This window comes from Polypterus senegalus, chromosome 15, assembly GCF_016835505.1.
Source record: "Polypterus senegalus isolate Bchr_013 chromosome 15, ASM1683550v1, whole genome shotgun sequence".
NCBI classification, from domain to species: Eukaryota; Metazoa; Chordata; class Cladistia; order Polypteriformes; family Polypteridae; genus Polypterus; species Polypterus senegalus.
The window spans coordinates 12,584,134-12,611,245 of NC_053168.1; positions in this window are offsets into that span (position 1 = coordinate 12,584,134).

Below are 27,112 nucleotides of genomic sequence, written 5' to 3' on the forward strand. Positions count from 1 at the left end.
GAGGTGTGCAGTAGGAATAACAGCCTGGTCAAAGATGAGAGTGGGATTACATCGAGCATCGTCTCTAAACCCTTTCCTGTTGACAGATGAGGTCAGACAGGAGTCTCCTTGGACTATGATGTTCGTGGATGACATTGTGATCTGTACGGAGAGTTGACAGCAGGTGGAGGTGAACCTGGAGAGGTGGAGATACGCACTGAAGAGAAAGAGAATGAAAACCAGTAGGAGTAAAACTGAATACATGTGCATGAATGAAGGGGTGTGACTGCAAGGAGCAGAGGTGGTGAAGGAAGACACATTTAAATACTTGGGTTCAACAATACAAAGCAACGGAGAGAGAACCAGAGAGGTGAAGAAGAGAATGCAGGTAGAGTGGACATGGGAGAAGAAGAGTGGCAGGAGTGATTTGTTATAGAAGAGTAACTGCAAGAGTGAAGGAAAGGTCTATAAAACGGGAGTGAGACCAGCTATGGTGTACGGGTTGGAAATGGTGGCCCTGACTAAAAAACAAGAGGCAGAGCTGGAAGTGCTACAGTTGAAGATGCTATGATTTTCGTTCTGAGTAATGAGGGTAGACAGGATTAGAAATGAGGATATTAGAGGGACAACACAGGTATGACAGCTTGGTAACCAAGTGACAGAGGCTACATCGAGATGGTCAGGGCACAGGCAGAGGAGAGATGAGGGGTACATCGGGAAAAGAATGTTGAGGATGGAACCGTCAAACAACAGGAAAAGAGGAAGGCCAAAGAGGAGGTGAGGGAGGACATGAAGGCAGTTGGTGTGGCAGAAAATGATGTGAAAGACAGGGAGAGATATAGAAGGATGATCCGCTGTGGCGACCCCTAAATGGGAGCAGCTGAAAGAAGAAGAAGTAGGGCTTAATAAATAATGATAAATAATTTCTCTCTGATAAATAAAACGATTTTCTCTAATGTTTGTCCATGCTCTTTCATTTTCGCTTCGTCATTGACATGTCATCTAGAATATATAAAATTCTTGTTCTGATAAAATTTATTAGAGCTGGGAGCGCAGGGATTGTGTCTGCCAAAAGCATTCACATGACTGAAATTAGATTACCGTGGTCTTGTTTAAAAATAGTTGTAAAGAGGACGTGACTTGAAAGAATCTCATGTTAAAAGTCTCCCTTTCACGGGACTAAATACAGCGTCAACGTTTTTCTAATCTTTTCATTCTCGCTGGCAACACAAATTAGTCGATCTACAAGTCTCCCAACAATATATTCAATCTCTTTTCGCTGTTCCGTTATTTCACTGAGTAATAATTTCCGTTTGCTTGCTCTAATGCGATCTTTACTATCCTTTTTTTGAGTCTTTCATATTTTCGTACTTCCATTATCTCTAACCTGCTCTGCATGTGTACCGCGCCAATGCTATTGGAATCTTTAAATTCTCGTGGATATGCCTTTTCACTGGGAAGAAACACAAATTTTTTTCCCTGATGGCAACATGAATCTGAATTAAAAGAGTTGATGTTTGGTGAAAGTGAAATCCACAAACGCGAGCAGCAGAGATGCTAAGTGGCTGGCACCTAGCACCCACCCAGGGGTTGGCGAGCAAAGGAAGCAGGGGGCAGAGCCCCCTAGTGTTCCAAATAACAATATATTATTTACCCTCTACAACTCCATGCACCTCACACCCAAATAAACAGACTTGAGAACTTTTTGTCCGACTTGAGCTGCAGCGGTGGGTGGATGGGATAGCAGGCTGCTTGCTGCTTGTGCTGATCGACACATTTACAAAACAAAAGACGCTGGTGGAGAGGTGTGAAGGAATTTAAAAGGGCCTTGGATTACAACTTTTTTCGTAGGCTTCAGGGATTCTAGTGTTAACATTTCCCTGACTAAAGGTTATTCAAATAAAAGATTGTAGGAAATCAATTTTGCAAGAGACACAAGTAAAGAGTTGGGGAATTGTCCCTGTATAATGTCCGGCGATCTTGAGAAAATTGGAGTTGCAAAAAGTGATCAAAACCATAACAGTTGACAATACAGAGCATTTGAAGGTGAGTACATATAAAAAATGGTGACCGCAAGGAAGTAATGGTGGAAATGACGTCATGACTGTGCAACCGGAAGCAATGCCACCAAGGAGCAACTGTTAGTGACATCATCATAAGGTGACTGGAAGTAGTGTCATCAAGGAGCAACCAGAAGTGATGTCACTGGAACTGATGTGGGCAGAAGGGACATCATCAGGTAGGGTCAGAAGTGATGTCTTCAGGGAGCATTTGGATGTGACGTCGTCTTCAGAAGTCGGAGACAGAAGTGATGTAACAGAAGAGGAGCCATTTTGGGAATCCAGGACTGTCAATGAGTGAATTCATTATTGTTTTTCTTCATTAATTCTAGTGAAAAAAGGAAAGAGGCGTTAATACCCGATATTATCCCTTTGTCTCGTGATAGTTCACTCATCTCAGGGTTTGTTGGCTGCCTCCTAAGTGCACGTGTGTGACAAGATATATGACAAAAAAATACAATAACTTACAGGGAAGGTCTTCACAATGGCAAACTAAGAAGGATGGCAGCAGATAGTCAGAGGGAACAAACACACCGTGTTTTTTGCACAACCACAAGAGGTTGCCAAACTACTAGAATACAACTGGCACAAACTACAAAATCTTTAACAAATATAACAACAATAATGGCCAGATAATCAGGTTCTTCGTGGAGGAATCTACCTTCGATAGTCAGGTTTCTCAAAAAGGCCAATAATCTGAAAAAAAAATCAATTCACAGACAAAAAAAAAAACAATGCACCGAAACCAAGTCTAAATGCATAAATCACAAGTCAAAATCCATAAACAGAGCAAAAAATGTCAAACAGATAGTAAACAAAATGATTAGCAACGGTAAAATAGAGGAAACTCACCAAACCACCAGCATATACTAAAGGTACCGCAGAGGAACTGCATTTCCCATGAGCCTTTGTAACACTGGGGGCAGTCCCTCAGTGGCTGATTGACAGGTGGCCCCACCCACAAAATATATGAAACATAAAGGAATTAAAAAAACACTTTACTCATACAGTATGTACATAAATATTTTTAAACATAACAAATACAATAATAAATTAAACATATTGATTACATGAGAAAATAACAGAAGGATACTAACAGAAATAATAATAATTTATATTGAAAAAAGAACGAACAAGACAAGAAAAAGGAACATAAACGTAAGCCAAGGAAGGAAACCTGGCCAAAACATAACCAGACTAGAATATGTCTGCCAGCCATTAAAAAAGTAGCTGAAACTGCACTTAATGCACTAATCCATAATTTGCAATTTGCTGCAAAAGGCAGCAAACTTTGCTTTTAATGTTGCCTTAATGCTGACATGCTCGTTTTTTAAAAAATCCTGGACTCAAAGCCCAATTCATTTTCTAAAGGAAAGTAGACATCTTTCCATATTCCTAAGTGTTTGTGTGATCATCTCTTTAATGTTGCCTTTTTGAAATAGTTAAATTTAATCTAAGGCACATGAAATCTGTTCAGTCAGCCTCTAAGTGCACTAGCGGCTTTTGGTACATTTTATATTATGATCAGATGATTATGTTTCCAGTAAAACACCTTAAGACAAATGTCATTGTGAATCAAGGACTATCAGGTTTCTTGAAGAATATGGCGTGGTGTAATTAGATTAGAATATGTAGGGTAACTCTGTAAAATCAGTTCGGTCGGGCTCTGCACAGGAGCAGACGGTGAACAATCACAAAGTCCAATACATTAAACATGGATGGGATCAAAAAAATAAACGCTCTGTTCGTGTGCAGATACACCTTTGAAAAGATGAGCTGCCGGGACCTCGAGGCAGTGTGAGGAAACCAAACAGCAGGACAGGGAAACCACAGAGGCAAGATAATCCTGCATTCCTCATGGACACATAAACAGATAGATAGATAGATAGATAGATAGATAGATAGATAGATAGATAGATAGATAGATAGATAGATAGATAGATAGATAGATAGATAGATAGATAGATATGAATGGCACTTGTGAATCACCAGGAGGCGTACCGCTCCCCAAACCCTGACACAGACAGGCTGAGACCCAAGTTCAATGCAGCACACACTTTATTCATGTGGGGATGTGTTGTCTGTTGCTCTCCACTTCACAGCACAGTTCAAAAAGTACCCAACACAAGACAATATAATACAGCCCTTCTTCCTTTTCTTTCTATATCTCTCTATCTCTTCTTCTGTCACCTCCACTCCTCCTCACAAGTTTTGCCTCTCCCTCGGTGTCACAGCCAGGTAATGGCCCTGGCCATCTATCACACACTATACATAGATAGATGTGAAAGGGACTATATGATAGATAGATAGATAGATAGATAGATAGATAGATAGATAGATAGATAGATAGATAGATAGATAGATAGATAGATATGAAAGGCACTATATAATATGATAGATAGATAGATTGATATTTGTCCTAAGGGGGAAATTTTACTTTTTACAATAGTTCAATAAATAGATAAATATTATAGAAACATATAAGCAAACCAATCCCTCTCAAATACACACCACAATTACTAAAAGGAAAGAAAATTTTAGACTTGGCTAAAGATAAAAAGGGCAGTCATATTTGTAGTGAGGCACATTACAGGCATATTGTTATGGGTATAAAGAAGCCCCCATCTTGTTTTTTGACCCACTTCTGCTGAATAATTTGTTGTCTGAAAGACCTTGTGTTGGAGTGTCACAGGGAGGATGTGCAGCATTGTTCAGAATGGCACTCAGCTTTGTTTCCATTCTCTCCTTTTCCACGTCTTCCACTGGGGTCCAGAGTGTGTCTCATAACTGAGCTTGCCCTTTTAATTATCTTATGATTTGGTGGGCCTCTCTTTCAGTGATATTACCAGCTTAGTGCACCACAGCATGACCATGAGAAGAGTTGTAGAAGATGTGCAGGATGTCACTTCCCGCATTAAAGGAGCTCAGTCTCCTAAGATAAAAACAGTCTTCTCTGGCCTTTCTTCTCTAGTTCCTCTGTGTTCCAAGACCAATCCAGCCTGTCATTGATGTAGACCTCCAAGTACTTGCAGCAGATGCCCACCTTCACATTCACTCCCTGAACAATGGCCAGACTTTGAGGCTGCTGGTGCAGCAGAAGTCAATAAGCAGTTCCTTAGTTTTGCTGATGTTGAGCTGCAAACAATTCTCGAAATTCTCCACTCAGGGACTGTTCTCCCTCTCTTCCTCCTTATCAATGTACAAACGCAGAATCATTGGAGAATTTCGACAAGTCACATGACCTTGTAACAACTCACTGAATAAGAATGCAGACGAGTCGCCACACTGTCCAAACGCCATAGGAACCTGAACTACTGTCTATCATCTCACTTTATCCAGCCATGTACGTCACCCGCCAACTAGAAAAACAACCGCTAACAAAATGAAAGGAGACACTACTGTATATAGTATCGAAGTTAATGCGCTTCCAGTGTCCCTATCGTGCCAGAAGAGCATTCGCATTGACGGGACACCTCACCTGTGTGTGTCACTCTTGTAGAGTAAGATTATGGGGTTTGATCGTCGGTTGCAAATGGCCTTTCATCTCACCAACTCTGTATGTGGTTGGTTCAATCTCCCCAATCACAAGTGAATCTACACCTTTTTTCTTTTAACATGGTCAACTGATCTGATCTCATCATAAGAGAGATAAAGAGACTACGAGGCTGAATGAGATGCTTGGATTGATCAGAGTGACTGTTTCCTGAAGAGGCATTAGCTCTCTTGGAAATGTGTTCTTTTGAAATTGTGGCATATTAAATAACTAAACAATATCGTAATATACCAGAAAAGGTGATATCCCTCCCATCGTGATTACGGCGGTACAAGAATCACATGAGAAAAAATATCTTTTAGCTTACATTGACTGACGGATAACGCAGTTACAGACGGGAGGCAAATGTACAGACTTTTTATCCAGGTGGGAATCTGCATCAACACAGCCTGCCATTTCTCGTCCCCACGCTGGGAGGTTGTTCAAAAAATTTTATGCTTTCCCTTCCCCTGTCATTCCATTCCCACCACTCTTTTGTCCACATATTCCTCGTCTCTCCTCATCACAAGTCAATAACATTTCAACCTCCTTTCCTGTACTTTCTTAGATATCTCCCATTTTAATTGTACCTCTGAATGTCTCATTTCTTATTCTTTTCCTTTTTTGTAACTCAACACATCCATCTCAGCCTTCTCCTTTCTGCCAAATCCAAGTTCTTCTCTCTCATGTCATCATGGCTGCTCTTACCACAATCTTAAATACCTGACCTTTATCCTGCACCTTAATTCTTTGATCACACAATACTCCTGATACCTTCTTCCACATTTTCCATCCACACTTCTCTCTATGGGCTATCCATCTTGGGCTACCACTGAACCGAGATATCTAAACATCTCCACTCTTTAACCCTGTAGGCTAACTTCTGAATCCTGCTCATTGATAAACCTCATGGAGTGAAGCTTGTCTGGATTTAGGATTCTGGAATAATCAGGAGAGAATTGAGGGTGTGGAAGTATTGGGACCACTAGGGTTAAGTTACCATAATATAATACAATTCTCAGTATTTTGTAAGAGTATGGATGCAAAGACTAAAATTGTTAAGTTGAACTTTGGTTGGGTAAAGTCTAAGGAGGATCGACTGGGATACGCTTTAAAGTGTGGAGACAGTCGAGGAGCAGTGGAACAGCTTTAAAAATGTGTTACATGTAATGCAGGAGAGGTACATACCTACATTTGGAATTAATAGGAAATAAGAAAAACTCCACAGTGGATTAATAAAGATTTAAAAAAGAAGTTGCAAAGGAAAAAAACAGACGTATAAGGCATACAAGACTAATAACTGTAAGTGAATAGTTGAGCGTAAGAGAACATGAGGGCAACCATTAAGAAGGATATCAGGGAGGCTAAAAGACAGTTGTAGAGGAATATAGCAGATAAGGCGAAAGACAACCCTAAGAGATTCTTTCAGTATTTTAGTAGTAAAAGAATAGTCAAGGAGGAGGTCAAGTGCATCAGAAAGAGGTATTAAAAGATACGGACAGTGAAATAGCGGATGCCCTAAACTTACATTTTTCTGAGGTGTTTACAAGTGAACAAGTGGATAACCTCCGAGTGGTAACAGGGACTACTAAGGAGGTACTGAGGGATTTGGAAATTGTAGAGGGAGAAAGGTGCTCAGATTAAATAAGCTGAAATCAAACAAATCACCAGGGGCCTCATGTATAACGCCGTGCGTAGAACTTGCACTATAACATGGCGTAAGCACAAAAGCCAAAATGTGCTTACGCACAGAAAAATCCAGATGCAGGAATCTGTGCGTACTCCAACTTCCACATTCTTCCGCTACATAAATCCTGATCAGAGTGAAAACTAACGCTCGTGCACGCGCTTTATGTAACGCCCCAAATCCTCCCAGAATTACGCCTCTTTGAATATGCAAATCTATATAAATCACCCTTAAGCTCAGCCTTCTGTGAAAAGACAATGGGAAAAGCACGGAGAAAATATAAGAATTTCAGCGAATACCAAGTGGAGGCAAAGGAGAAACATACCATTTGTTCAAATAAACCGTGGTATAATCAACAAAAGGAAGTTGATCGAGTGACATAGCGTGTTGGAGAAACTTGAAAGCTCACGTTCACAAAATCGCACAGTGCCGGAAATTAAAAAGAAGTCACATATCAAAGTCGCCGTGAAAAGCCGAGTTGTAGCCCACCGTCTGAGTGTCATATGAAAGCTTATTAGGGTACAGAGAAAAAAGGCACACGGTGGGGAAAAAGCACGAAATGTCAACTTCAATCTCGACATTTCCACTTTAATCACGTAGTTTATTTTGTCATTAAAGTAGAACATCATAAACTTCATCTTAAAATCATTTAATTAACCAGTTTCTCAAATCACATCGTAATTAAAGTAGCACGTTAAATGCTTTGTTTTGTATGTGATCTTCTATGTGCCTATGTGTGTGAATCACTACGTGCTTCTTAAACCGGCTCTCTTCCTCCAACTGGACACAGAGTCCATTACATTCGTGATATTACAGCTCTCTGAATAACTCAAACACTGAGATGTATACGTGATATAATTTTCATGATGATAGGAGTTATAGCACGTTATTAAACATGTTTCACTTTGATGAAATAATTTATTGCAGCAGTACTCAGGGGCGGCTCTAGGCTTGTGGTGGCACTGGGCAGAGGAAGAATCGGTGGCTCCTTCGCCCGCCAATGTCAGTAAGGCAGCTTATGCACGGTGGATGGCCACGTCCGTTGCAGACACTGCATAGCCGCCTCGTGCTCATGACACAAGCATTTAACTTTTGCCGAACTTTGTCGCTGCGTTTTTAGCTGTGTTGCTATTTTCTCTTTCTGTTTTATATTCAACTAGCAAAATACCCGCGCTTCGCAGCGGAGAAGTAGTGTATTAAAGAAGCAATGAAAAGAAAAGGAAACATTTTGAAAATAACGTAACCTGATTGTCAATGTAATTGTTTTGTCACTGTTGTGAGTGATGAGTGTTGTTGTCATATATATATATATATATATATATATATTTACACACACACACAAACATATATATATATACATATCTATACATATACACATATATACATACATATATATCTACATATATACACACACATATATACACACACAAATACATATATATATATATATATATATACATACATACACACACACATATATAAACATATATATACATATACATACATATCTACATATATACACACACAGCTATTTCAGATCAGTGCAATACGCTGTTTGTTAAAACGGTTGACTCCCGCTCTTACGTGCAATAACAAATCAAATCATTCAGTTGTCTTTGCTCATATGTCATTTTAGAGCTGGACGCCTGGCATCTTTTTGGCCACAAGTTCGTTTCTGTTTGGTGTGAGGTTCTGTGTTGTGGAGATTCTCAGGATGGATTGCAGGTGCTCATCAGTGAGGCGACTCCTGTGTGCTGTTTTGTTAGTCTTTATCACTGAGAAGAGCTTCTCACACAGATATGTGCTACCAAACATGCACAAGGTTCGAGCCGTATGTAGACGGACTTTTTTTGTTCTTCAAAGTCACCAAAGCGCCGTGCAAACTCAGTGCGCAATAACTCTAGCCGCAATAACTTGCAGCATCATAAGGTAGACTTGATTAACGCGGTAAGTGTTGGCAAGGCAGCTGAAGCGCTGCATTATGGGATCTGTAGTTTATTGTGTTACCAGCGCTTCATATGCCTGGGCCATTAATAACAATAATACAGTATATAAAATGATCTCGGGGCGGATATAATTACACGCGGGCGGATGTGGCCCGCGCCCTTGAGTTTGACACATATGGACTAAATAGAACTTGAAAAGATATATTTTTCAAATGTGATCGCGCAATTCAGATAGAGTTGACGCAAGACTACAGCCTGCATGCCTCAATGAGTCATCCTCCCTCGCTCTTACTTTTTACCGTTCATCTAATGAATACACTGAGTATGGCTTTACCAAAACAATCATTGATGGCGAATAAAGTATCCATTATTCGAGTATGTAGATCGGTATATATATATACATATATATATACCCGCGTATCGCAGCGAGAAGTAGTGTGTTAAAAAGGTAGAAAAGAAAAGGTAACATTTTAAAAATAACGTAACATGACTGTCAATATACAGTATTTGTTTTGTGAGTGTTACTGAGTGTTGCTGTCATCAAGGATTTGATTATCATTATTTCTTTCAATCAGGTTCGTATTTGTAGGATGTGTTGTGTTCAAGTTACATTCCGTGTTTGTCAATCGTTGTAAAGATGACAGGTTTCATTCATCGATTCGTTTCTTACTGCATCAATAAACAGCTCGTCTTCTTCTTTATCTGAGACCTGACACACTGCATGCACGGGTTTTTACACTGTCTTCCTTTAGCGGGACATTGACTTTTTCCACCGTGTGCTTTGTTTCCGCAGTAGCTGCATTTATGAATATGCTTATCAGGCGCTTCATATTTTTGCTGCCTTTTCAATTGTGTAATTCGGTTTTGTTCAGCTCTTTGGAACTGTTGCTTTTATCTGTGCACTGCGTCAGTTCACGTGAGCCACTCGGTGTACATGCATCGAAGGTTCCCAGCTGTGCTGGTGCCATCTCGTGCTATGTCCATGGCTGTATTTAATGTTACCTTAGTCCTGGCACTTAAAACTTTCTCTCGCAGTTTCGCTGAGTTTGTGTCAAACACCACCCTGACCATCTCATCTTCCTCTCCATAAGCACAGTCCTTCACCCGTGAATATTTACCAGTGGCAGTTTGCTATTGGATTGCCACTGACGGACGGCTTTATATGGGCAGGCACTAAATTACAAACGCCAGCGGCAGCCTGTCTATGAACTTAATTTAAAGTGTAGGTTTACATCGTGCTTTGTTTCAAGTAGCAGAACTCATGAATATGGTTGTATATGTCACTCGCTCGCTTCTTATTGTTTCGCTGCCTTCTCAATTATATAATGCATGTTTTCTTGAGCGCTTTTTGAGGTCTTCCTGGTTTTCTATGTACTGCGTGATTACGTGGGAGGCGTGATGATGTCACACGAAACTCCGCCCCCACGGCGTTGAAGCTCCTCTCCATTACAGTAAATGGAGAAAAACTGCTTCCAGTTATGACCATTACGCGTAGAATTTCGATATAAAACCTGCCCAACTTTTGTAAGGAAGCTGTAAGGAATGAACCTGCCAAATTTCAGCCTTCCACCCACACGGGAAGTTGGAGAATTAGTGATGAGTCAGTGAGTGAGTGAGTGAGTGAGTGAGTGAGTGAGGGCTTTGCCTTTTATTAGTATAGATATATATTGGCGTAGCCGCCACTGCAGTCCTTGCTTTTCTTTCCCCAAGTAACCGATCGCTATACAATCAGCTCTGTAATAAACGTTAAGCCATCTGTAAGCTTAGCGCCAATTCTTCAAAACGTTTAAGGAACATTGAAATATCTTCGTAGTACATGTTTAATTATTCTATCCTTCACGTCAGTCCCAGTGAAGAATATGTATTATTTAAATGAAGTTAAAGTTTTATCTGTATAATTTAATAAACATATTTTGCTGCATTTCACCTTAAAAATGATATCGTCATCATATGTAAATACGCGCTTTATAAAGTGTCTCAGGTTGTGCAATATTATAACTGTAGTGCAAGTTTACAGTGGGGTGATTGTACTTATAAGTACTAACAGTTCTACAAGGTGCTATTGATTGAGTGCATTTAAAGTTCTTGGGATTAAACTGTTTCTGAACCGCGAGGTCCGTACAGGAAAGGCTTTAAAACGTTTTGCAGTGGCTGAGACAGCGTGTCCTTAATGCCGTATACCGATAATTCTCTTTCCGATCAGCTGCTGCTGTGATTCACACTCAGATACAGTGATATAAATACTCCGAGTGGTGCAATGAGAGTAATATGGAAAAAGATGATCGGCTGTGGCAACTCCTAACGGGAGGAGCTGAAAGAAGAAGAAGAAGAAGTGAGAGTAACAACGCTAAAGCAGTTATGGTATTTGGAATACTATGGCTGTTCCCTGGACCATTATATTGTTACAAGTTAATTACAATCAGATGCGTTACACTAAAAACAATATGCGGTTAGTTTCTGTGTGTTTATAAAGCCGCATCAGGAAAATAAGGAGTAATCACACAGGAACAGTAGCACTGCTTTGACGCTGGGTGCCGCCAGTCTGCAAAACTGAGCGGAGAACTTGCGTACAGCAAGGCATCAGGTACGGTGGAAAAGTGCGTGGCTTTACGCCAAGTGTAGGTTTTATACATCGCGATTTGAACATGGAAAAGTTCTTACGCAACATTTCTGTGCGTATGCACCGTTTATACATGAGGCCCCTGGAGCAGATAATATTTACCCTCAAGTTCTTAAGGAGACCTGTGAGTACAGATATAAACCCTGGACACATATTTTTAGGAAGTCACTGCGCGCTGGAGAGATTCTGAAGGACTGGAAAATGGCAAATATCATCCCATTATATAAAATGGGTGACAGGGCTGATCCAAGCAACTATAGGCCAGTAAGCTTAACGTGCATCACAGAAATATTAATGGGAGGAATTATTAAGGATAAGATTGAGCAACACATGGCAAGGACAGGAGTTATTAGGAACAGTCAATGTGGGTTCCGAAGAGAGAGGTTGTGTTTTATTAACATGCTGGAATTCTATGAGGGGGCAACAAAAGGATACGATCAAAGTGGAGCAGATAATATTATTTATCTTGACTTTCAGAAAGCATTTGATAAGGTGCCACATGAGAGGGTGGGCATCAAAATAAAAGAAGTGGCAGCTCAGGGTGATGTTTTTAGATGGGTGCAGAATTGGCTCAGGCACATGAAGCAGAGGGTGATGGTGCGAGGAACCTCATCAGAACTGGCCGATGTTAAGAGTGGTGACCAGCAGGGGGTAGTGTGGGGCTGCTGCTATTTTTAATATATAGAAATGATTTAGATAGGAATGTAAGTAACAAGCTGGTTAAGTTTGCAGATGATACCAAGACAGGTGGATTGGCAGATAATTTGGAATCTATTATATCATCACAGAAGGACTTGAATAGCATACAGGCTTGGGCAGATTTGTGGAAGATGAAATTTATTGTCAGTAAATGTAAAGAATTACACATAGGAAGTAAAATTGTGAGGTTTGATTACACAATGAGAGGTCTTAAAATAAAGAGTCCACCTTATGAAACTTATTTAGGAGTCATAGTGGACTCTAAGCTATCGACTGCCAGACAATGTTCAGAAGCCATTAAGAAGGCTAACAGAATGTCAGGTTATATAGCGTCTTGATGTGTGGAGTACAAGTCACAGGAGGTTCTGCTCAACCTTTATAATGCACTGGTGAGGCCTCATCTGGAGTCATGTGTTCAGTTTTGGTCTCCAGGCTACAAAAAGGACATAACAGCACTAGAAAAGGTCCAGAGAAGAGCGACTAGGCTGACTGCAGGACTACAGGGGTTGAATTTTGAGGAAAGATAAAAAGAGCTGAGCCTTTACAGTTTAAGCAAAAGAAGATTAAGAGGAGACCTGAGTGAATTGTTGGAAACTTGTTTTTTTTGGAAGAAATAAATGGATAGGACTGGTGAGCTTTGTTGGGCTGAATGGCCAGTTCTCGTCCAGAGTGTTCTAATGTTCATACATTCCGTCTTCTTCATGTTTATCTTCAGTCCTCAAAATTCCGAAGCTCTTCTCCATTTTTCCAACTTCCTCTCCACTTTCCCTTTTCTTGTGCTACACCACACAACTTCATCAGCAAAAAAAAAACTGTGTCCATCGTACAATATCTGAAAATAAAGAAGAGTGATGTTCATCCGCTCAGGTCTACAAAACATTTTCATGATTTTCATAAGAAAAAATAAAATAAGCAGATTGGGAAATATCTACTGTGGCAGTGATATCTCTTTTCTTCTAACACACTCCTCATCCCGCACGCACGATCTACTGCAAAACTCCGGCTGTGATCTAGTTAGCCTTCCAATTTATATCAACTAAAGGGATTTAAAAAAAAAATTGTTTGGGGAGGGTATGGGCTGGATGTGGAATTAGAAGAGGATTTTTCTTCTCACAATGTCACAATCGAAGTGCGTTTGTCTGATCTGTCAATCTATCATTGCTATTCCAAAGAAGGAAAATGTGGAAAGGTACTTTCGAACTGTTCATAATAACTATGAAACTGACTTCCTTCCGAAAAGCGATCTGAGAAAGAGAAAGGAGAGGGAACTCAAATCGCACTTAGTCGGACAGCCGTCATTTTTCACTCGACTGAATTCAAAAGCAAAGGCAGACACACCGAAGCATCGTTCTGGCTGAGTCACTCGATCATTAAGCATAAGAAGTCCTTCCAAGATGGAGAGATGATAAAAGATGCCTTCATTGAGACAGATGGCTAGGGAGAAATTCCTGCTGAGATTTCGAGAGCCGAAGCCGGAGAAAAAGGAGTTTCTCGTTGTCATTAAACATGCAGAATACAAGCAACTTAATAACAATCAATGGCCGCTAGACTTGGCATTTTTTTCCAATCTGACCAACATGTTGAATGAGCTTAATTTACAGCTGTAAGGACAAGAGAAAACCAATATGGTCAATATGATTAGCTCAGTTAATGCTTTCAAACGAAAAATACAACATCTGTCCTCAAAGCTGCAGCGCCTTGATTTGGGGAACATCCAAAACCTGGCGTCAGAGCTGGAGACACAATGGAAGGTGTGTGCGCAATTTGACAGCATACGCTACACAGAGCAGATTGAAAACTGTCTGTCAGCTTTACTTGACTTTATATATTCCGACGCTGACTTTATATAATCAGGTTTTGGTGTTATATACTGTATTCCGAAGACTGACTTTGTATATTCCAAAAATCATAATATTTGCCTGTTTGGCACCCCATATATACTCAGTATATGTATATATATATATATATATATATATATATATATATATATATATATATATATATATATATATATTGTAGCAGTAGAGGTTCTGATCCCTCTCTTGAACCCTCAGGTACCACTTCAAACACCAAGTAAAAGTCGAAGACTCTTTTATTTTCTTAATACACAGTGCACCAAGCACCTTCCCCTCTACACTATTCATACAGTAATTAAGCAATAATCAAACAATCCTCCTCTCCCAGACACTTAGCTACCCTTCCTCCCAGCTCAGCTCAGCTAAGTGTCTGGGCGTTCCCAGAGTCTTTTTATACCCCTTGACCCGGAAGTGTTCCAGCCCCACAGTCCACAAGTCCTTATCCCTTCCGGGTCAGGGTAAATAGTCCATATCTTCACCCTGGAAGCACGTCGTTTCTTCCTGTCATGGGATTATGACGCACTTCCAGGTTATAGGGCACATATGAGTCCACAAGCCTCCTTATAGTGACTCCTTGTGGTCCCCAAGGTATCCAGCAGGGCTGTGTAAAAAAACTACAAAGTCCATGAGGCCCTGCTGGCACTCGGGGCACGTCCATGCTGTCGGGAGAGCTGCTCCTGGCGGCCTGGGGGTGAGGACCGGAAGCTCTTGCCAGACATCCATCACAATATATATATATATATATATTATATATATATAATTTTTAATGTAGATACATCATTTCGACCTGGTCATTTTAAAAGTAGCTCACAAGCCGAAAAAGTGTAGGAACCCCTGCCTTAAACTATCCTTTGCAATTAGGCCTTTTTTCGGTATTTCATTTTTGAATTATATATTGTAAGACGCTAAGGGTCGCTGTTGCCCCTTTCAACCCGACAGACACACTGAACACAGGGTAAAATCACCAAGAAGGTCTTTAATTCTTTTTCTTCTTGTAGTAGTGCCCAAAAGCACCTCCACCACCATACACAGGCAAAAGCTATAATAGAAATACTACAAATCCACACAAATCTCTCCACTCTTCCCAGCAAGCTCTGTCCTACTACCTCCCAACTGCGGCTTGCTTGCTGGGTCTCCAGCAGTCCTTTATATAGTCCTTGACCCGGAAGTGCTTATCCTCTCCTGTTCATGCGACTTGCCAGAACTTCTGGGTCAGATGGTGAACTTAAACTTGAACTTCTTCTTCGGCCCAGAAGTACTTTGGGGCTTCTGTCTCCGTCACTCGATAGTACTTCCGAGCTATGGAAAAGATACAAGTCCCCAGGTCCCCTGGCAGCGTCTCCTGGCGGCACCCACGGTATCCAGCAGGGCTGAGAAGCCAAACTCCAAATCCCATGGTGCTCTGTGGGAATCGCAATGCTGCAGGGAACTTGCCATCTGCTGTCTTGGGGGAGGCAGTGTCCCACAGTAACTGCCTTCCCCATCCTTCTCTTCTTTGGGTGTCCTGGCTGGGTTGAGCAGCTGGCCGTCCGCCACAATATCTTTTATTTGAGTACCTTTTACCCTGGAAAATGATAAAGCTATAATACAGTCATATGAAAAAGTTTGGGAGCCCCTCTTAATTCTTTGGATTTTTATTTATCATTGGCTGAGCTTTCAAAGTAGCAACTTCCTTTTAATATATGACATGCCTTATGGAAACAGTAGGATTTCAGCAATGACATTAAGTTTATTGGATTAACAGAAAATATGCAATATGCATCATAATAAAATTAGACAGGTGCATAAATTTTGGCACCCCAACAGAGATATGACATCAATACTTAGTTAAGCCTCCTTTTGCAAATCTAACAGCCTCTAAATGCCTCTTATAGCCTTTGATGAGTGTCTGGATTCTGGATGGAGGTATTTCTGACTATTCTTCCATACAAAATCTCTCCAGTTCAGTAAATTTGATGGCTGCCAAACATGGACAGCCTGCTTCAAATCCTCCCATAGATTTTCGATGATATTCAAGTCAGGGGACTGTGACGGCCATTCTAGAACATTGTACTTCTCCCTCTACATGAATGCCTATGTAGATTTCCAACTGTGTTTTGGGTCATTGTCTTGTTGGAATATCCAATCCCTACGTGACTTCAACTTTGTGACTGATGCTTGAACATTATCCTGAAGAATTTGTTGATATTGGGTTGAAGGGTTTAAACTCGACTTTTACAAGGACCCCAGTCCCTGAACTAGCCACACAGCCCCACAGCATGATGGAACCTCCACCACATTTGACAGTAGGTAGCAGGTGTTCTTCTTGGACTGTGGTGTTCTTCTTCCGCCATGCAAAGTACTTTTTGTTCTGACCAAATAACTCCATTTTTGTCTCATCAGTCCAAAGCACTTTGATCCCAAATGAATCTGGCTTGTCTCAATGAGCATTTGCATACAACAAGCGACTCTGTTTGTGGTGTGAATGCAGAAAGGGCTTCTTTCTCATCACCCTGCCATACAGATGATCTCTCTGCAAATTGCGCTGAATTGTAGAACGATGTCCAGATACACCATCTGCAGCGAGATGTTCTTGCAGGTCTTTGGAGGTGATCTGTGGTTGTCTGTAACCATTCTCACAATCCTGCTCATATGCCACTCCTGTATTTGTCTTGGCCTGCCAGACCTGCTTGTTTGGTTTAACAACAACTGTGCCTGTGGCCTTCCATTTCCTGATTCCATTCCTTACAGTTGAAACTGACAGTTTAGACCTCTGAGATCACTTTTTGTAGCCTTCCCCTAAACTAGGAGACGGAACAATCTTTGTTTTCAGATCTTTTGAGAGTTGCTTTGAGGATCCCATGCTGTCTGTCACTCTTCAGAGGAGAGTCAAAGGGAAGCACAACTTGCAATTGACCACCATAAATACCTTTTCTCTGATTGGACACACCGGTCTATGACGTTCAAGGCTTAACGAGCGCATCCAGCCAATTTGGTGTTACAAGTAATCAGCATTGAGCAGTGACAGGCATTCAAATCAGCAAAATGACAAGGGGACCCACATTTTTGCACAGCCAGTTTTTCACATTTGATTTAATTTCATACAACTAAATACGGCTTCACTAGAAATCTTTGTTCGGAAAACACCCCAGTACTCAGATGTTCCTAGGAAATGAAAGACATACCACTGTTATCTTTTTTGTTGAAAGGAGAGTCAATTATTATGCAGACTGAGAGGGATTTAGAAAAGATTTCATATGACTGCAAATAAATTTGTAATATTGTATTAGCGCTGGACAAGTTAAAACAGCCTGGGATGAGTCACCGAAAGAATGAGCTGACATTACATCATCTATTGCAGGAGAGCCTATAAAAATGGCAGCGCTGCACAGTCGCCCTGACTTTTCCAACTAGTGTGGCAAAGGCAAGCAGTCCTTTTAAGAATACTGAGTCACCTCAAAGAGCCATGTAAAGAGCAGAGAATCCAGCCATTGTGGCACTCTGCACCGATGCTACATTGGTGTCAGAAGTGGGATATGGAGAGGACCTACATTCAGGCACAAACAGTATGTCAACCTCATGTTCTGTATGCATTTTGCCTACATGATTTGGTCAAGTTTGTACTTCAATGTCCTCATTTGGGGACATTAGGGTGCAGCACCCCACAACTTTCTGTTTTCCACCACAAACATAATGGACTGATGGATAAGTGTATTTACAACTTCGCATTGTCTCAGTAATGTTTGAATAAAAGCAACTTAATACTCTTTAAATTATTTCATATTATCTTGGTATCGCTAAGCAGCAGAGGAACGAGGAAAACTTTAATATGCAAAAACTGTGCTTTGTGCCCAAATGGCTCTAATTCGCTAACCACCACATTTTTGACATCTTCATTTTAATAAGACTAAACAAGACATTTAACAGCAATATTAAATAATCCCTCAGTGTGCCTAAGAAGGAAACCACTTCATAAAACCAATAACCAATTTTCATTTTCAGTTGTCATGTTGAGAATGAAAATTCCCTACTCAAGCAAGAGCAGCAGATTTGCCGTCATAAGGGAGAGGTTAACTAATTAAGTGATAAATCTATTATTCTCTCGATGGCTCCTTTTATTATTTTTCTGAGACTGTATCTTCTTTACAAGCCATCTCCCCATTTGGTGATGATTTTAAATTAAACCTCTATTTATGTTTAAAGATTATTTGACTTGCAATCACCTCCCGTAAAAGGATGTTTTAATACTCACACCATGCACAACCAGTGGGGGCCTGAATGCAGACTCTGGCACCAGTAGTATGACTGGTTTCATAAAAGGGTGAGCCCAGATTTGTCACAAGTGGGCCTAATGTTCATTTAGGAAAAAAATAAAAAATAGAATATCTGTCATACCAAAATTTAGCCTCATGTGACCACATGTGATTCTCAAATGAAAACACCCATCTGGGGACATCTCGCTAGTGTCACGCACGAGCGCATCGGGAGCAGTTGACGGATTTGACGCGCATTGCCGAACAGCCGGCCGGGGGATGAAGGTGGCGTACTAACCTTTCTCTCTCTTGTCTCATAGAAAAGATGAAGCGACGCTGCCATAAACCAGCGTGAAAACAGAACAGCACTTCTGGATTCCCTTCTTCCCTCTGGTCCCCCGATGGTGACATCAATTTTCCATGCACCACCATGCCTACCCAGCAGCCATCACGCCTGATTTTCCGGTCCCTCCCTTTAAAACTGTCCCTCAAACCCTCCATTTTGTCTTGTATTTGGTTCATGATTTATTTCTGTGAAACTTTTTTTTTGACTGTATACGGGGCTCACAACCCCAAAACTTTATGCCTTCTGTTTTGTCATTCTTTACACTAGAAAGTCTGTAGAAGATAGAGGCAATATCCTCTGCTGAAAAGGCCACACCCAGTGGTTTTCTTACATAAAACCCACCCCCAGTATTCTCCAGTCTGTGCACTGTAAACTGCGCCCGGGGTTGCAGTGTCCCATTTCTACTCTCGTATTAGACAAATAGGTAAAGTAAAAATGGAAAGACGGGGAGTGAGCAGAAGAAACCAAACAGAAGACTTCACACTGAGAGACATTAGAAAGGTAAGATTGTGGTTACCAGTTACCAGTAGAGAGCCTCCAAATAACACAGGGTAGAACTGATAATGTTGAAATTTTGCAGCTATCCATCCATCCATTCATCCATCCTCTTCCGCTTATCCGAGGTCGGGTCGCGGGGGCAGCAGCTTGAGCAGAGATGCCCAGACTTCCCTCTCATTGGCCACTTCTTCTAGCTCTTCCGGGGGAATCCCGAGGTGTTCCCAGGCCAGCCAGCGTGTCCGGGGCCTCCTCCCGGTTGGACCTGCCTGGAACACCTCACCAGGGAGGCGTCCAGGAGGCATCCTGATCACATGCCCGAGCCACCTCATCTGACTCCTCTCGATGCGGAGGAGCAGCAGCTCTACTCTGAGCCTCTCCCAGATGACTGAGCTTCTCACCCTATCTTTAAGGGAAATTTTGCAGCTAGAGGAATCAAAATATCTATTGTTACACACTCCGCTGACTAATGTGGCAATCCGTCAAATGAGGAGGTGACCTTGTGAAGTTCTTTACGATTTCAGATTATAAAGCTGTTGTAACCCCTCAGAAATGTGCCGAATACGCCTCACACTGAGTGAGTGGATTCTACTGAAATGTTTCAGTGACAAATGGCACCTGATAATACGGTGGCAGTTTGAATGTGAATAGGACTGCATGTCAAAACACGTTCTTCTTCCCTTAAAAACAAAATAATGACTGCTAAATGTTACTATGGCTGCAAACGGAGCCTTTATTTACAGTATGTCTGAAGTAAAAGAGATCCTACCGGATGCGCAGTTAATCTCTCCGCTCCTAGATCTTTCCATTGCTAATTTTTAACCTGTTTTTTTAGGCTTACATTCAAGATCTATTATCTCCTAATGGAAACCAATAACCAGCCAAAGTCCTTCAATTAATAACTAAAAACAGAAGAAAATGATGAAATTTTAACATTTATACTGAAGGTGCAGAAAAACTGTACAGTTAACACATGAAAAATATACTGTAGGCTTTTCAGTCCTTTAACAACGAGCAGTAAATGGGTTACCCGCTCGGGCCACAATTCTTCTTTTTGTTTTCCTGAACATTTTTACAGATATTACAGGAATAATCAAAAAACAATATTGTTTTCATATGTTACTTACCTCATGTAGTTTCAAGTGAAGGCAGAGAAAAACATGTAATCTCATGTGTTCATGCAGAACAGAAGATCCGAGCAACTGTAGGCCAGTAAGCTTAACATGCATCACAAGAAAATTCATGGAAGGAATTATTAAGGAGGATGAGATTGAGAAGCAAATGGCAAAAACAGGAGTTTTACTGAGCAGTCAGCATGGATTCAGGCGAGGAGGTCAGGTTTTACTATCATGCTGGAACTCTATGAGGAAGAAACGAAAGGGTACAATCAAAGTGAAAAATATGATATTATTTATCTAAACTTTCAGAAAGCATTTGATAAGGTGCCATATGAGAGGTTGGGCATCAAACTAAAAGAAGTGGGAGTTCAGGGTGTTGTTTTTAGGTGGGTGCAGAATTGGCTCAGACACAGGAAGCAGAGGGTGATGGTGTGAGGAGCCCCATCAGAATTGGCCGATGTTAAGAGAGGTGACCAGCAGGGGGCAGTGCAGGGGCCACTGCTGTTTTTAATAGTTATAAATGATTTGGATAAGAATATAAATTACAAGCTGGTGTGACCGGCGGCCAGATCCCATGCCCAGCCGGGACGCCCCTTCTGTATATGTTCCGGGGAAGCAGCTATGGACATCTCAATACCTCCCCCGGGACGCTTGGTGGCAGCCTCCCTGGCTGACGATGGTGCCTCTGTTTCCCGCAGGGTTTCATGGGAGATGGAGTTCTCCACAACCCTGTGGAGGAGCTGGGGTGGCCGCCAGGGGGTGCTGCATGGAGCCAGGAACCCACCTGGACATCTCTGCAGCCCCACCCGGAGGTGCAATTAGCCACAGGTGATCAAGCACCTAGGGCACTTCCGGGTGGGCTATAAAAAGGGCAAGAATCCACCACTCAGGAGCCAGAATCAGGAGGAAGAGGACAAGGTTGCCTGGGAGGAGTGGTGGTGCCAAGGTGGAGAGAAAAGAGTGTTTGTGCTGTATTAAGTGCTTATGGGACTGTGTTGTGGCTGGAGGGATTACGGGGAAGACGTGCCCTCCAGCTGAAGAAAAATAAAAAGACTGTTTATTTTACACGTGCCTTTGAGTAAGTCTGTGCCGGGTCGGGCGCTATATGGCGCCTTTCACACTAGTTAAGTTTGCAGATGATACCAAGATAGATGGATTAGCAGGTAGTCAAGAATCTTTTGAATTATCACTTGACAGCAGACTGGCCTGGGCAGATCTGTGGCAGACAAAATTTAATGTCAGTAAATTTAAAGAATTACACATAGGAAGTAAAAATGTTAGGTTTGAATACACAATGGGCGGTCAGAAAGTCGAGAGTCCACCTTATGAGAAAGTCATAGTGGACTCTAAGCTATAGACTTCCCGACAGTGTTCAGAAGCCATTAAGAAAACTAACAGAATGTCAGGTTATATAGCGCCTTGATGTGTGGAGTACAAGTCACAGGAGGTTCCACTCAAGTCTTTATAACACACTAGCAGGAGTACCTGGCATTGCCCGGGAATGTATAACTGGTGAATTTCCCAAATGAAACAAACAGAACATAGAAATAGAACAAGCAGTTTTCTGATTCAGATTTTATTGTACGTTCCTGCACTGTCACTGCGCTGCTGTGGCATTTCAGACGACTTTGAAATAGACTTTCTTCTGGCATCTGAAGTGGACCTTCCAATTCTACGTCTTTTTTTCGGTGGCATGGGTATATTAGTGAAAAGCAGGACAATTATATTGTGTTACATAGTAATTACGCATGGAATAAGCACCACAGTGAGATGAATTTACCTTATTTACAATATGTCGGAAAGCGTTTGTAAGGAGCATCTGTGTCGGACCACACTGCAATCTAACGGATGTGGGCAATGGTAACTACAGAGAGAAGTGACATACAACTGGTGCTGTGTCTGGGCAAAATGGTGGGGGAAGGATGCTGTCTTTTTAAGCTGAGTCTCTGTTCAAACATGCTTACATATAATGGACGTTGGCGAATTAAATACAGCACTATCAGTGCGTGTGGGAGTGTGACCTGCGGAAACGCGGGTGTGTCAGCCAGTCACCCACACTAGATCGTTCACGTTTTACATCCATACGGCAGTTCCCCTTCACCCGCTCAAAGCAGTAAGCCTTTTAAAGAAACATGGGTAAAGAGCGACGCACAGGGGCCAAAGCTGCTGCTAGATGGCGCCACAGTGAAGTTCTGTTGCAACGTGCAGCCATCTTGTTGATGATAAGTACGGGATGTGTGTTGAATGTTGTGTCAGTGAAAAGGTGCCCTGCGCTTCATTTTTCCCAACCAAACATACCCCATGACCTTCTCCTAGTCACAAAGGAGCCCCATCCCCAGTTTGGTGACGATTGGACACCCGGTGCAGATTTGTATGGCGGACAAACAAACATACATACATACACACACATACAGTTAGGTCCATAAATATTTGGAGAGAGACAACTTTTTTCTAATTTTGGTTCTGTACATTACCACAATGAATTTTAAATGAAACAACTCAGATGCAGTTGAAGTGCAGACTTTCAGCTTTAATTCAGTGGGTTGAACAAAACGATTGCATAAAAATGTGAGGCAACTAAAGCATTATTAACACAATCCCTTCATTTCAGGGGCTCAAAAGTAATTGGACAATTGACTATTGGCTATTTCATGGGCAGGTGTGTTCAAGTCCGTCGTTATGTCTTATCAATTAAGCAGATAAAAGGCCTGGAGTTGATTTGAGGTGTGGTGCTTGCATGTGGAAGATTTTGCTGTGAACAGACAACATGCAGTCAAAGGAGCTCTCCATGCAGGTGAAAGAAGCCATCCTTAAGCTGCGAAAACAGAAAAAACCCATCTGAGAAATTGCTACAATATTACGAGTGGCAAAATCTACAGTTTGGTACATCCTGAGAAAGAAAGCAAGCACTGGTGAACTCAGCAACACACAAAGACCTGGACGTCCACGGAAGACAACAGTGGTGGATGATTGCAGAATCATTTCCATGGTGAAGAGAAACCCCTTCACAACAGCCAACCAAGTGAACAACACTCTCCAGGGCTTGGTCGGCATATCGATATCCAAGTCTACCATAAAGAGAAGACTGCATGAAAGTAAATACAGAGGGTGCACTGCAAGGTGCAAGCCACTCATAAGCCTCAAGAATAGAAAGGCTAGATTGGACTTTGCTAAAGAACATCTAAAAAAGCCAGCACAGTTCTGGAAAAACATTCTTTGGACAGATGAAACCAAGATCAACCTCTACCAGAATGATGGCAAGAAAAAAGTATGGAGAAGGCGTGGAACAGCTCATTATCCAAAGCATAGCACATCATCTGTAAAACACGGTGGAGTCAGGCAGTGTGATGGCTTGGACGTGCATGGCTGCCAGTGGCACTGGGACACTAGTGTTTATTGATGATGTGACACAGGACAGAAGCAGCTGAATGAATTCTGAGGTGTTCAGAGACATACTGTCTGCTCAAATCCAGCTAAATGACGTCAAATTGTTTGGGCGGTGGGTGTTTCATGATACAGATGGACAATGACCCAAAACATACAGCCAAAGCAACCCAGGAGTTTATTAAAGCAAAGACGTGGAAAATTCTTGAATGGCCAAGTCAGTCACCTGATCTTAACCCAACTGAGCAGGCATTTCACTTGTTGAAGACTAAACTTCAGACAGAAAGGCCCACAAACAAACAGCAACTGAAAGTAAAGGCCTAGCAGAGCATTTAAAAGGAGGTGATGCCCATGAGTTCAAGACTTCAGGCTGGCATTGCCAGCAAAGGGTTTTCAACCAAGTATTAGAAATGAACATTTTATTTCCAGTTATTTAATTTTTCCAATTACTTTTGAGCTCCTCAAATGAAGGGACTGTGTTAAAAAATGCTTTAGTTGGCTCACATTATTATGCAATCGTTTTGTTCAACCCACTGAATTAAAGCTGAAAGTCTGCACTTCAACTGCATCTGAGTTGTTTCATTTAAAATTCATTGTGGTAATGTACAGAACCAAAATGAGAAAAAAGTTGTCTCTGTCCAAATATTTATGGACCTAACTGTACATCCATCGACTCTCCTTTATATATTAGATTGGTGAGGCCTCATCTGGAGTCCTGTGTGCAGTTTTGATCTCCAGACTACAAAAAGGACAAAGCAGCTCTAGAGAAGGTCCAAGTAGTGTGGTAGACAGTAGGACTTTATGGACCTTCAAAACTCAATTTGATCTTATTTTGTAAGAATATCAGCTTATATTGTGCCTTGATGTATACAGTACAAGTCCTAAAAGGTTCTGCTCAAGCTTTATAACACACTGGTGAAGCCTCATCTGGAGTGCTGGGTGCAGTTTTAGGCCCACCAGACATAGCAGCACTAGAGAAAGTAGAGAGAAGAGCGACTCAGCTGATTCCAGGGCAACACGGGATGAGTTATGAGGAAAAATTGAAAGAGTTGAGTCTTTTCAGTTTAGGTAAAAAGAAGATTAAGAGGAGACCTGAGTGAAGTGTTCAAAATTATGAAGGGAATTAGTTTAGTGGATTGGAGACACAGTCCTTGAGCCTCACCAACTGCGATCTGCCCGAGAGAGAGAGTCCATTATCCAGGACACCACAGGGTCACAATGAGATCACCGCTTAACAGAGATGGCTGGATGGCATTGAAGGCACTGAAGAAATCAAACGACATAATCCTCCCAAATGCGCCCAGCTTTGTGAATGAATTAATGTAAGTGTTATGGCATGGATGTTCATTTACAAGGAGAACATCTCAGTTTATGCCCTGATGATCACTTTGGGAGTGCAATTTGAGTTCATTGAAACGCCGTAGCATGTATGGTGCCGTTTACTCCAGATGCCTTAGGGTGTGTGCAATAAATATTAAAGACAATTTCAGCTTGCATTCATAAATTGATAGGCCAATTTGAGATGAAATTACACTTAATAGAAAACGCAAGGAGCCACATATTTGAAATAAAACTGTAAATGTCAGTATTCCAATAGCCAGTGTAGTTCTTTTTCTACAGCTTTTCAGTTTTTTTTCTTTCTTCTCTTTCTATTGCTTACAAGGCCCAGTAAGATTACACCACCAGGATGCGTTATGTCGAGGAGCAATCAATCCACAATACCTAATAGTAAGCACCCTGGGTCATTTCTTCATTCTGAAAGTGCTCACTAAGTAGGCAATTTCTCAAAGAGATGGACGCAAGTGCTGACAATTTCCTTGTGACAATTGTTAGGCTTTTGAGTGCGCCGAGGCAGTAGGTCTCCGTGAGCTCTTTATTCCAGTGATGGACTTTTTAAGCCCTGTAGCTTTAGGATGATTAGATTTTAAGATGACAAGTGGCTGTTGCTTCCCTTTTCCATGCGCCACAATAAGGCAGCAGGTACCACTTGAACCCCATTTGGATCTCAGATCTGGGTGCTGCCTGGATGAGGTTGATATATTTTTCTTGCTTTTCGCCTGATCCACTGTCCATCTTTCTTCTGTCAGGTTGACTGTCAACTGTAAACAGGCCGAGTGTATTTGAGAAGGGTGGCCTACAGCAGATTCGGAACATTTTCAGCCCCCTTCACTTTCTACAGACTTTATTGTGTTGTATATTTCATTATAAATGGTGTAGTCAGGCGGTGAAAGCAGTCTCAAAAAGATTTTCTGGGACGCCAACCAGGTCACCCTAATTTTTATCCATCTCCAGACAAAACCAAAAGTATGAAAGAATGGGAAGAAAATGTGCAGCTTAGCACTGCTCCCCAAACTGGGACTTCTCATACACAACCAAAGTGTTACCTTCTTTTAGTAAAGTAAGATGGTGCTCTGTCCTGCAGCAGTCTCTGGTCTTCACTAAAGACGCCTTCTTCTGGGACTTCTGGGTTTTATGGTAGTTGGACAGAAGGGGGCGGGGCTAGGTGCCCATTCTGGGCGGTTTCTCAGTGCGTTGAAGGAAGAAGAAGACAACGACAAAGTTAGTGGTAGACCCCCTCTTGTCTTGTTGGGGTATTACATACCTGAATTGAACAAGAGGAGGAGTCCTCCAATATCCCCGTGTGACAATGGATACATTTGCCATTTTTGACCATCAGCCTCCAACCAATAACCTATAACAGGGGTCCCCAACTCCAGTCCTGAATTCAAAAGAAGTTAATTAGCAGCCAAACCAGGTCAACAATTAAGAAAAGGGGTTAGAATGAAAACCTGCAGCCACTGTGGCCCTCTAGGACCGGAGTTGGGGACCCTTAACCTATAATGATGAAGTGAAAACATGTTTTCAGACAGGCTTGCAAATGATCCCCAAATCAAAATTGGAAATCCCACATTCCTAGATGTATTCAGATCCTTTGCTGTGCCACCACAGATTGTGCTCCGGTGCCTCTTTTATGGAAAAAACGTTCCTCCATTTTCAAAGAAGTCATTCTTGGAGACCAGATGAGAACCCAGAACAATTCTGTATTTGCACATAGAAATGCGCAAATGTCCCAGTCCATGGAGTGAGCAGTTAATTAAACGATTCATTCCCTTTAATACTTTTCTGTTATCATTACCTTATTTAATATATCATCAACA